We start from the raw sequence: 11,587 nt of genomic DNA, 5'->3' as shown, positions 1-11,587 counted from the left end.
ACAGCATACGAAGAAACGGAATAGCCGAAGTAAAAAAATTACCAGCCTCGATTCGTTGGCTCGTTGCTAGCTATAGAACCTGCCACAATGAGTGTACATAGCAAAGAAATACTGAATGATCAAGTACCGGTAAAAGGAAAGAAGTAGAACTGTGCCTTAGCGTCCATATGGATATTCAATCAAAGAAAAAGAGAGTGGGAAGACGAGGTCACTTTCGTGGAAGGTCCCACCAGGAAGAAAGAATCCAAGCAAATTGCAGTCTTGTGGTAAATGAATTGAACAAAGCAAAGTCATCGCAGAAGTTGAGAGGAACTTTACTTGAAGCTGTTTCGTGACAAATTAGGAGTGGAGTAGAGGGGGCCTCTTGTCCTACTCTCCTCCATTGTTGACCTTATTGTCTTATCTTTCACAAGAATGCAAGTCATGACATTGGTTTCGGGGTCATTACAAAGTATAAATCAAGTAAAAGATGAAAAAGTTAGACTGAATACTGCTTAATTTTTCTATAATTAAGCTACTATAATTGTTTGGAAAAAAGAAAGCACCCCAGAAGAATCTTAGATGAATTTGTACAATTAAATTAAATTCCAGTTCTTTGCTGATTTTGGCTTATGATATATCACCAGACTCATCAGCTTTTAAGAAATAAAAAAAAAAATTGCAAGCAAATTATATATCAAGGCTTAGGATTGCCAAAAATCGTAAAATTTGCTCTGCTTTGCTTGGCTTTGCTTTCCTTCAATCAGTCAATTTATCAACAAAATTCCATTTATAAATTACAAACAGGGTTATTTTGTAGCCCCGATTGCGCTAACAAAATTATTAAAGTAAGATTGGAATCCCCTTTAAAGTAAAAAGTAGGCTGATCTAAAGTCTAAGCTTATGGAGGCTACCCAACAATGTGCTTCAAACAATTAGGTTATGACGATTTTAATATTTGGTTTCTCAGTGATAATGAAGTTTTGAGGTACAACTCTCTGTCCTCTTTCTTTCCCGTTCAATATTAAACTACACAAGTATATCTACAATGTTTAAGTAATTTTTTTTTTTTTTTGTTAACAAGAACTATCTTGTGGACAAATTTCACAACCATCTTTGACATTCTTTTTTTTTTCAAATTTTTTGAGAGATATGCAAGTATAATTTACATTGAAATCACCTGAGTAAAGAATTGGACCTTGAACATGGTTTTGCATTGCTTGCCTAGAGAAACAAAATTCTCAAAACTGTACTTGAAAAACCACTCACTTGACATAGAATGAGAGACAATTCAATAGATGAAGTACATGCACATATTTACAACAATAAACAGCTGATGAAGTAAAAATGAGGGAGTAGACCATTAGCAGCTGCTTCATGAAATATATATCTACTTATCTTCCCTTATTCCTCTTTCACACCTTCCGCTCCATCTTCCTCATCGTCTTCCTTGAGAGCAGCATGATCTTCACGGGTTTTTGAGAATAGACCTGCCTTCATTCCTTCACTTACGTCCTAATGAAAGAAGGCTTGTTTGGCATACACTGCATCAAACTTGTGGTCAATTTGGGAGAACACGACTGTGTTGGTGCCAATCATGCACACAGGCATGCTACACCTTAGCAAGATCACCCCCAGGTACCAATGTGGCTGGCTGGTAATTGATTCCATACTTCAAGCTTGAGCAGCATTTGTTCGCGTCGCCAAATTTGATCACAAATAAAATCCAGATTGTGGGGAAGGGACTTGCATTTGCAATTTCTTTCAATTCTCAATGGCATTAGCAATGCCAAACTGGACCTGAAAGAAAAGATGTATCACAATCCTTGAGATAACAAACCGAAGGGCTGACAGTCGAAATAGATGCTTCTCCTTCACAGACCCAACAAAAAATAATGATAATCAGAATGCTTATAGTATACGATTATATCTGAAATTGAAATGCATTAGATATCTACTAATCAATCAACAAACTGATGTGGCTGCTTGCTTTTGATGGCCGCAAAGGAGCATCTCCCGATTCTCACGACTAATTGAAAAGACTATAAAACAAAAGGCTGGAAATTAATTAACATAATATAAGAAATATAAAAAGGAGAGAGATGCTTTGTTGAGTTACATACCATTGTTGTCAGACAAGTAAGGAAAGAGATATAGGAATCGACTTCATCTCAATACACTTTCAAAAGAAATCAACGGACGGTCACCACCATAATTAATCTGAGTAGTAATCTGATTCAGTATCGGACGCAGAACTCCAACTGTCAGGGTAGTAAATCAAAAATGGCTCCAACATAGACTTGGCATTGGGATGGTCCCACTCTCTCGATGTCCGCCAGTCCTTCGAAGATATACGGATTCTATTAAGAGAAGGAGGAGGAGATGGTTGGCCATCACCAAGCAGGGGAAGATACAGAGGCATCCTCTGTAATTTTGGACAAGCATCGATATCAATCTCTTCAAGAGAATCACAAACCATTACTCTATTTGCGCTACAAATACTTTTCAGCTTCGGTAATCTCCACAATTCCAATGTCCTTAATTTGGGAAGAGTAAATTGCATGGTATTACTATTACTGCTACCTGCTCCGTCTTCCTCGATGAATTCAGTTTCTGATGCTATCATTTCCTCCATTTGCACACATTCCCGAACACTCAAATCTTTCAAATTTTGGGCGTTCCTCAGCAGCCAACTACATGAGAGCAACCTTTTAATAGTTTTACAACGACTTATAGTAATTTCTTTAAGAAAAGAAAACATGCCACTTGGCATTGGGATAAACCACGAAAACAATGCCTCTTCTTCCCAGAAACCAACAATGTCAACACTTAATTGATGAAGATCAGATGGGAACATAACATCATCTCTACAGATTTTACAGCCATCTCATTCAATGCTTTTATCCCAAATGGCTGAAGTGACTAATCTTCGATCACCCATGTTAATCCAGTATCGACTAGGCCGTTGTCTTCGACCATGCAAAGCTTGCACATAAGTATTTAATTCATTCAAGTCATAAAACCTCCCTCAAAAGAACTCCAACTTCCTTAACTCACTTATCTCTTCTCCTTTGACAAATGCTTCTTCTCCTTTGACAAATGCTTTACTTACCACTAGGTGTCGCAGGCATGAGAATTTTTATAATATTCCACTGGGGACTTCTTTTACATCCAGATGAAGATAATTGAGATTTACCAATTTTTAAATTCCATGCGGGAGATTCTTGACTTCTGTGCCTTCCAGATCCAACTTCTTTAAAGCTTGAAGTTTTGAGAAAGATGGCATGTTTTCTAAACATTGGCATCTATTAAGCAATAATGCAGTCAGAGCTTCCAAATTAGAAATGGAACTGGGCAAATTTTTATTAGGATTCTTAGAAAGGTCAAGAACCTCGAGTCCCTTCATTTGCACAAAGAAACAATCTGGAATACTCTCATATTGCATGAAGACAACAATAAAGTTGTGAGCATCTCACATTTTGGTGGTGACAGTTGTGATGGAATCTTTAAATAATTATTTTTCATCAATGAAACCGTTTCTAAATCTTCTGTCCATTCTCGCACATGTGATATCTCTTTCAATTGCATGCTGGCTCTTACCAAAAATCGTGGTCTAACACTTGTGATGTGTAATGCCATGTCTCTCACAAGATCATGCAACTTCATGAAAATGGTAGATGTACCCTTTTCTAACAAGCAATTATTTTTGAGTTTATTCAGTATGGTATACGCCTGATCAAACTTTGCTTGTTGGCTATCCATTTCTTCCCCAAGCCCCTCGTCAATCCAAAGTTCTACTAGCTCCTTGTCGAAGATTTCCCAATCTTCCGGATATAATGCACAACAGAGGAAGCAATGTTGGACTCTTTCATCTTCTAAATGATCATAAGTAAACTAAAGTTGCTGAAATACCTTTTCATCTAATCCTGTCACATTTTTTACACGTCCACTTAATTCATTTAGTGCATTCCTCCATTCATGACGATTACTTATGCCCCTCATGCCGCTGGCTAGTGTAACTATAGCTAATGGTAAACCAACACATTGCTCAACAACAGATTCCACAATTGGTAACAAAATTGGATAATTCTGAACATCTCTACCTGCTTTCTCTAAGAACAAACTCCATGCATCTTGTTTCGAAATAGTAGGCATTCTAACTTCTTAACAATCCAAATAACGACATACATCCAACATCCGAGTTGTTACCAATAACTTACTCCCGTCAGAGGGGTCGGGGATTGCTACTTCTTCAAGAGACAATTTAACCCATAGATCATCTAAGATTAACATATATCTACCTTTTTCAGTCAACCTTTTGAATAGCTTTGCTACCCTTATTGGTTCATCCTTAAGAAGGATTACTCCCATTGCACGTGAGATGCCTTCTCGAATTTTGGAAATGTTCATCTCCTTTGATATAGTGATCCATATCACAATGTTGAACTTTTTAGTCTCTTTTAACAGTTGGTTGTTGATGATCTTCATGATGGTTGTTTTACCCACTCCTCCTATTCACCGAACTCCAATCTTTCGAACATCATCATCCATCAAGTATGTCCAAATTTCTTTCATACAAATCTCTACAACTTCCCCGAATAAAGTTGTTGTTGTTAAGAACGGCATGATTAGAGCATCAACGTAGCGGAATAACAAAAAAAAATTGAAATCAAATAAAAACCATGCCTTTTATCTTTGGATCACCTTGATTGTTTAATGCAAAGTTAAGCACCATATAAAATCAGAAAAAGTTTTACCTTTTCAAGTGATATCGTAATCAAATAAATTCCATTTGGTGACAAAACGTGAACACCTTTTGTGTGAAAAAATCTCAACCACTCAACCGCTTGACCTCGAATGTTGTGCACATGATTGCAACGAATCCTTCTTAAGGAAAGAGCCTTATGCCTCGAGCTTGTACTAGCAAGTGGACAATGATTTGTCATGTTTTCTTCTTTGATTTCTAGCAAAAAATCAAAAGAAAAGTTTTCAAAAAAAATTCTTAAGAGTAGCGGCACTCAAGAGAAAAACTTTTTTTTTCTTTTGTTTTTTTTTTTCTCTCTTTATAGAAAAGAATGGCTATAATGTGATATTTATATCTAGGTTTAACTTATTAAAATTTACAAAATAAATCCTTAATATGATAACAATTATAATAATTAACCAATACCTAATTAAACTCTTTTAATTAGGTTCTTAGTAGTTAAAATCTAGAATTTGATTTAAGTCTAATTTAAATCATCACACTCTCAATTTAATCCAAACTGCAACCTTTGTATGTGACTCATTAGGTTCCTAACATATTGGCAATGAAATTGAATTATAATATTATTAATTAATTAATTTAAATGAATCATATTCAATTTTAAATTAACTAATTCAATTCTATAAACCATGATTAGCATCTAACGATACATCATAGCCACCCAATTGTTAAAAGAGTCCAAGCGTTCTTTGACAACCTTTCAGTGTACAGTTTTTCAGTGTAATTCATTCCTTCATCGTATATCTTGGAGATAATAAAAGTTTGGTACATTCCTACTCTTATTGACCTCCATACTTTTTTCTGTAGTTAGATCATTAGCTTTATAAAGATTTATGAAACTTATTTCATAATCTCCTAATCACCTTGGCTTGTTTCTATTAAGTAAAATGCCTCAAAACAAAATTTGAACTGCCTAAAGCCCACTGAGCACTTACATGAATTTAACTAAAAATAAAATAAAAGCACTCGTATAAAGAGGAAAAGCACCCATAAAAATATTAATTACCCATAATTAAAAATTAGTGTCTACATTCACTCTTCCATTTCAAACATTTTCTAGCAAGCAACTGTCAACAAGTTTTGTTAGGATAGCCTCACCCTGTCTAAGACTTGGCCTTATCACTATACTATTTTTTTCTCCCTTGTGGTTGAAAAATGGTTGCAAAAGATTTGTCGCTCTGCTGTAGCAATCAATAGTTCATATTAATTACATTCCCGTTTTTTACTCATAAGCTTTTAAGAATTAAAAAGTTTCGTAAGCAAAATTATATATAAAGACTTAGGTTTGCCTAATATTGTACAATTTGCTCCCTTTCCCTTCAATCAGTGACTCAAGGAAATTGAGATCAGTCCTACTATCAACAAAATTCCATTTATAAATTACAATCAGTTGATTACACTAACAAAGTAGTCAAAGTAAGATTCGAATTCCCTTTAGAGTAAAAAGTATGCTGATTTGGAGGCTAGCCAATATGCTTCAAACAATTAAGTTAAGACAATTTTAATATTTGATTTCAAAGTCAATTATAAGCTGATTATCTCATAAATAAGTTATAAGGTAGAACTCCTCTCTATCCTCTTTCTTTCCCTTTTCATATAAACTGCACAAGCAGAGCTAGAATGCTTAGGAGAACAGATTTTTTTTTTTCACTTGAGTAAAGAATTGGACCTTGAACATGGTTTTAAATTCCTTAATTCAAGAAAGAGCTAAGAAACAAAATTCTAATAGACAATGAAAGAGACTCATCTTATTGGAAAAATGCAAAACTCCAAATTATCACAACTATGCTTGAAAAAACCACTCACATAACATTAAAAGAGAGACAATTCAATAGATGAAGTACATGCACAAATTTTCAACAAAATAAGATGAGGAACAGAGTAGACCCTTAGCTGCTGCTTCATGAAACATATGTTTAGTAATCTTCCCTTCTTCCTCTTTCACACCTTCCGCTCCAGCTTCTTTATAATCTTTCTTGAGAGTAGCAACATCTTCACGGGTTCCAAAGAATTCACCTTTCTTCATTCCTTCACTTACATACTAATGACTGAAGGCTTGTTTGGCATACACTGGATCAAACTTGCGGTTAATCTAGGAGACAACCAAGGCCACGATTACGTTGGTGCCAATCATGCACACACGACATGCTACACCTCAGCAAAAAGTTGGAAGGGAACTGCTATTGCAATTATTTTCAATTGGCAATCAGACCTTAAAACCTGTTGAAATCTCGGAGGAAAAGATGTATCACAACGATTAAGATAACAAACTAAAAGGCTAAAATACAAGATAGATGTTTTCCCCTTGACAGATTAAACGAAATTGAAGAAAACAACTGATCATTGATTTTTCTGGGAAAATTACTTGAAGAAGTTCATAGATTTTGAGCAGAAAAATAGATAAATAAATTTGCGCTCAAAATATTGGATCCAAAAAGCACGGATCCAATTTTGAAAATTGTATTTATACTGAGCAATTACAAACTTTCCTCATAAACTAGATTAAGAGGAAAACTTCACTACAAACAAAGCATAGCTTCAACAGAAAACAAGAAGAAGGATCCATAACCGTTAGCTTTGAAAACAGAAATGAAAAACCAGACTAAAACGACATCAAAATGATGTGTATAGGAATCAACTTAACACTGCGTATAACAACTGAAAAATAAGAAACAAACTAAACAACACTATGAACCATCGTATTGCTTTCAGCTTTTTCTTAAGTCTCGAATGGAAACGTTTTGTTCTTTGAAAAACTTCTTCAACCTCCAGAACTGATACTTCCCACCAATGACTCCAAGAACTTGCTTCACAGATTAAATATTAATCTTCAACACAACATTTTAATTCTTAATCTGTTGAACTCCAATATAGGATCTCAAATACTCAAATCTCTCTTTTCCCAAGCTCTTTGTGAAAATGTCAGCACACTGATCATTTGTTGAACAATGAGCTAACTTTATCTCACCCTCCTTTACAACCTCTCTCAGAGCATGGTACTTAACTCTGATATGCTTTGTTCTACCATGTTGAACAAGGTTTTTAGCTATTGCAATTGATGATAACTTGTCAACATTAATCAAAGTACCTTTCTCTTGCTTGAATCCCAGCTCATCCAGTAGTTTCCTCAACCATAAAGCATGGTTGGTAGCAGCTACACAAGCAATGTATTCTGACTCAATTGTTGACTAAGCTACAACTTGCTGCTTCTTGGAGCTCCAGGCAAACACAGCACTTCCAAAAAAAAATAAAAACCTCCTATGCTTTTAGAATCATCCACAAACCCTGCCCTCACTATCTGAAAATCCTAGTAGCTGACTACTTTCCTACTTCAAATACACTAAGCCAAAATCCACAGTTCTTCTCACATACCTCAAGATCTTTTTTGCAGCTATAAAGTGAGTCTCAGTAGGATCTTGCATGAATCTTGATAGCAAATTTGTAGCAAACATGATATCAGGTCTAGTAGTTGCTAAGTATAACAAAAAACCAATGATGTTTCTATACAACTGCCCATTTCTTTAGCAGTACCATCATTTTTGCAAAACTTTGCACCAGTACTTAATGGAGTCTTTACAGCTTTACATTCACTCATATTAAACTTAGTCAGCAACTTTATAGCATATTTCCTCTTATATAGCTCAATATTATCAGTTGATTGTATAATCTCCATTCTAAAAAAAGTAAGTCATTTTTCCTAGGTGTGTCATTTCAAACACCTTCTTCATTTGAGTTTTAAACTCAGTTAGACACTCTCCTTCAGGACTAGTAATCAGAATATCATCAACATACAGTGCCACAATCAGTAACTCAGTGCCATTTCCTCTCTTTACATACATTGTTAACTCATTTTTACTCCTCTAAAACCCTTAATCTCTGAAATGATTGTTAATTCAAGTATACTTGGCTCTTGAAGCCTGCTTCAAGCCATATAGAGCCTTGATAAGCTTGCAGACCTTCTTTTCTGAACCTTGCTTCACATAGCCCTCAAGGTGCTCAATATAAATGTCTTCAGTAAGAATGCTATTAAAGAAAGCTGATTTGACATACAGATGATAAATTCTTCATCCCTCGTTGGATGACAAAACAACAAGCATCTTTATTGTGTCATGTCTGGCCACTAAAGCAAATGTTTCCATGCAGTCAACCCCAAAAACTTGAGCATACCCTTTAACCACCAATCGAACCTTATACTTGTTTATAGAACTATCAAGATTAAGTTTCGTTCTGTAAATCCACTTGACTCCTATGATTTTTTATCAGTTGGTCTGTTAACAAGAATCCATGTCCCATTCTTAGATATCATCTCCATTTCATCATCCGTTGCTGATTTTTAGTGATCTTCTAACTGAGCTTGCTTGAAGGTTACTGGTTCAGCTAATGCTACATTGCATGTACAGTAAATGTTTGCTAAGCTCCTTGTACCTCTAACAACTTTACTCTGATCCTCCATATTAGAATCATCATCAGCTGTAGTCGGTTGTACCTCTACATCAGCTATTTTCGTGAAATTAAACTGTCCAGCACCCTTATTAAGCCATTCCAACTTTGTCCCTCATCAAATACCACATCCCTACTTACAAAAACCTTCTTCAGTTCAGGATCATATAACCTGTAGCCTTTTGAGACTTCACTATAGCCAACCAACACTGCTGTAACAGACTTTGGATCAAATTTGACCTCCTAGCATCTGGAACCATAGCATAACAAATGTTTTCAAAGGTTCTGAGATGAGACACTCTTGGTTTATGATTAAACCACATTTCATAAGCGGTTTTACTATCCAAGACCCTGGTATAAGCTCTGTTTATCAGATAATTAGCTGTATATACAACTTCTACCCAAAAGGCCCTTGGCATATTCATTTGATACAACAAGCATCTTCCTATCTTAGCTAAAGTTCTATTCTTCCTCTCAGCCTTACCATTTTGTTGAGGACTATATGGAATAGTTAGCTAATGCTGTATTCCCAAGGACTCAAAGTACTTCTCGAACTCAGCAGATGTATACTCCTTGCCATTATCAGTCCTCAAGGTGCTGACACTTTGACTTGAGAAATTTTCAACAGCAGTCTTAAACTTCTTGAAATAGGTCAATGCCTCTGATTTCTGTTTTAGGAAGAAAATCCAGCAATACTTTGTATAATCATCAATAAAGATAATATAGTAGCTGCTTCCACTGAGTGAAGCAGTCTTCATTGGACCAGAAATATCAGTATGCACCAGCTCAAGCTTTCTAGTAGCCTTCCATCCACTGTGCTTAGGAAATGGTTTCCTAGTCTGCTTTCCAACTTGACAAGCTTTACAAAGCTTAGATGGTTTTACTATCCCAGGTAAGCCTTCCACTAAATTCTTTACTGACATTAGAGACAATGAACTGTAATTGACATGACCAAATCTTCTATGCCACTTCTCTGATATATCTAGCTCATTATACAAGGCCAAATGTGAAGCATTATTAGCTAAATTAAGAGGATAACAATTGTTCTTCATTGCAACAGTGTACAATTCATCACCATTCGGATCAATTACTGTACAAACTTCATCCTTAAACAACAAAGTATAGTGCTCCTTGGCCAATTGTCCCACACTCAACAAATTATGATTGGCATTTGATACATAATGCACACTACTGATGCACTTATCTTCTGAGGCAGTCTCTACCTTAACAGTGCCAACACCAAGTGTGTCTAAGTAATTACCATATCCAATATTCACTTTTGACTTAAAACTTATATCAAGAGTGGAGAAAAAAGACTTGTTCCCAATCAAATGATGTGAGCATGCACTATCTAATAACCATATAGTATTTTTACTTAGACCTTCTTCACTTGTTGCCATAAACAAAACCTCCTCAGTCTCATCTTCTATTACTCAGCTACATTAGCTTTTTCTTTTCCTTTGGCACGAGTCTTACACACTTTTTCAGCAAGCCCTTTTTTACTACAAGCTCTACATACCACGTTTGGTTTATACCAACAAAACTTCTAAATATGATTAGTCTTCTTGCAGTACTGACATGGTGAAAACTCTTTCCTTTTCTCTCCCTGTCTTTTCTCTCCAGTTTTCTTTCCTTTGTTTTTATTCTCAACTGAATCACTTTTCAACTTTCTATCATCTTTTTTTTTTAGTTTTAGTCTTAGTAATCAAGGTAAAATCAGCTGCACTCTTTTGCCTAAAAGCTCTTCTTTACTCAAGTCCCTCCAAAGCATTAACTAATTCTTTTAAGGTAATCTGAGCCAGATCTCTAGAGTCTTCTAACGATAACACCGCAGATTCATTTTTCTTAGGCAAACTCACTAACATCTTACTTACGAAACATTCTTCAGTAAAATCTTCCTAGTAACTTTAATTGATTTACTAGCTCCATCATTCTTCTAATAAAATCTCTAAGGGTATATTTGGTTCATGAAATAGAAAGAAATAGAATAGAATAGTTATTACGTGAAAATAAAATGATGTGGGAATAGAATAAAATAGTTATTACGCAGTTTGGTATGACGAAAGGAATAAGACAGGAATAATTATTATACCTTATTGAATTATTATAACTTATTGCAGTATTTGGTTGGTAACAATAATTTTGAAATAAGAAAAGAATAAAAAGTAAAAAGACAAAAATATCTTTTACTATATATATGTTATTTTTTTATTTTTTAATATTAATTAATTTATAATTTAAACATTAATATTTTAAAATATTAATAATTTATAATTTATTAAATATTAATAATTTTAATTAAAACTTTAATATGATTATTTATTTTAAAATATTAATAATTTATAAATTATTAATATTTTAATATTAATATTTTTATAATTTAATCATTAATATATTAAAATA

Source organism: Theobroma cacao, chromosome 7 (assembly GCF_000208745.1).
Source record: "Theobroma cacao cultivar B97-61/B2 chromosome 7, Criollo_cocoa_genome_V2, whole genome shotgun sequence".
In the NCBI taxonomy this organism is placed as follows: Eukaryota; Viridiplantae; Streptophyta; class Magnoliopsida; order Malvales; family Malvaceae; genus Theobroma; species Theobroma cacao.
Note: the sequence above shows the minus strand (reverse complement) of the source record.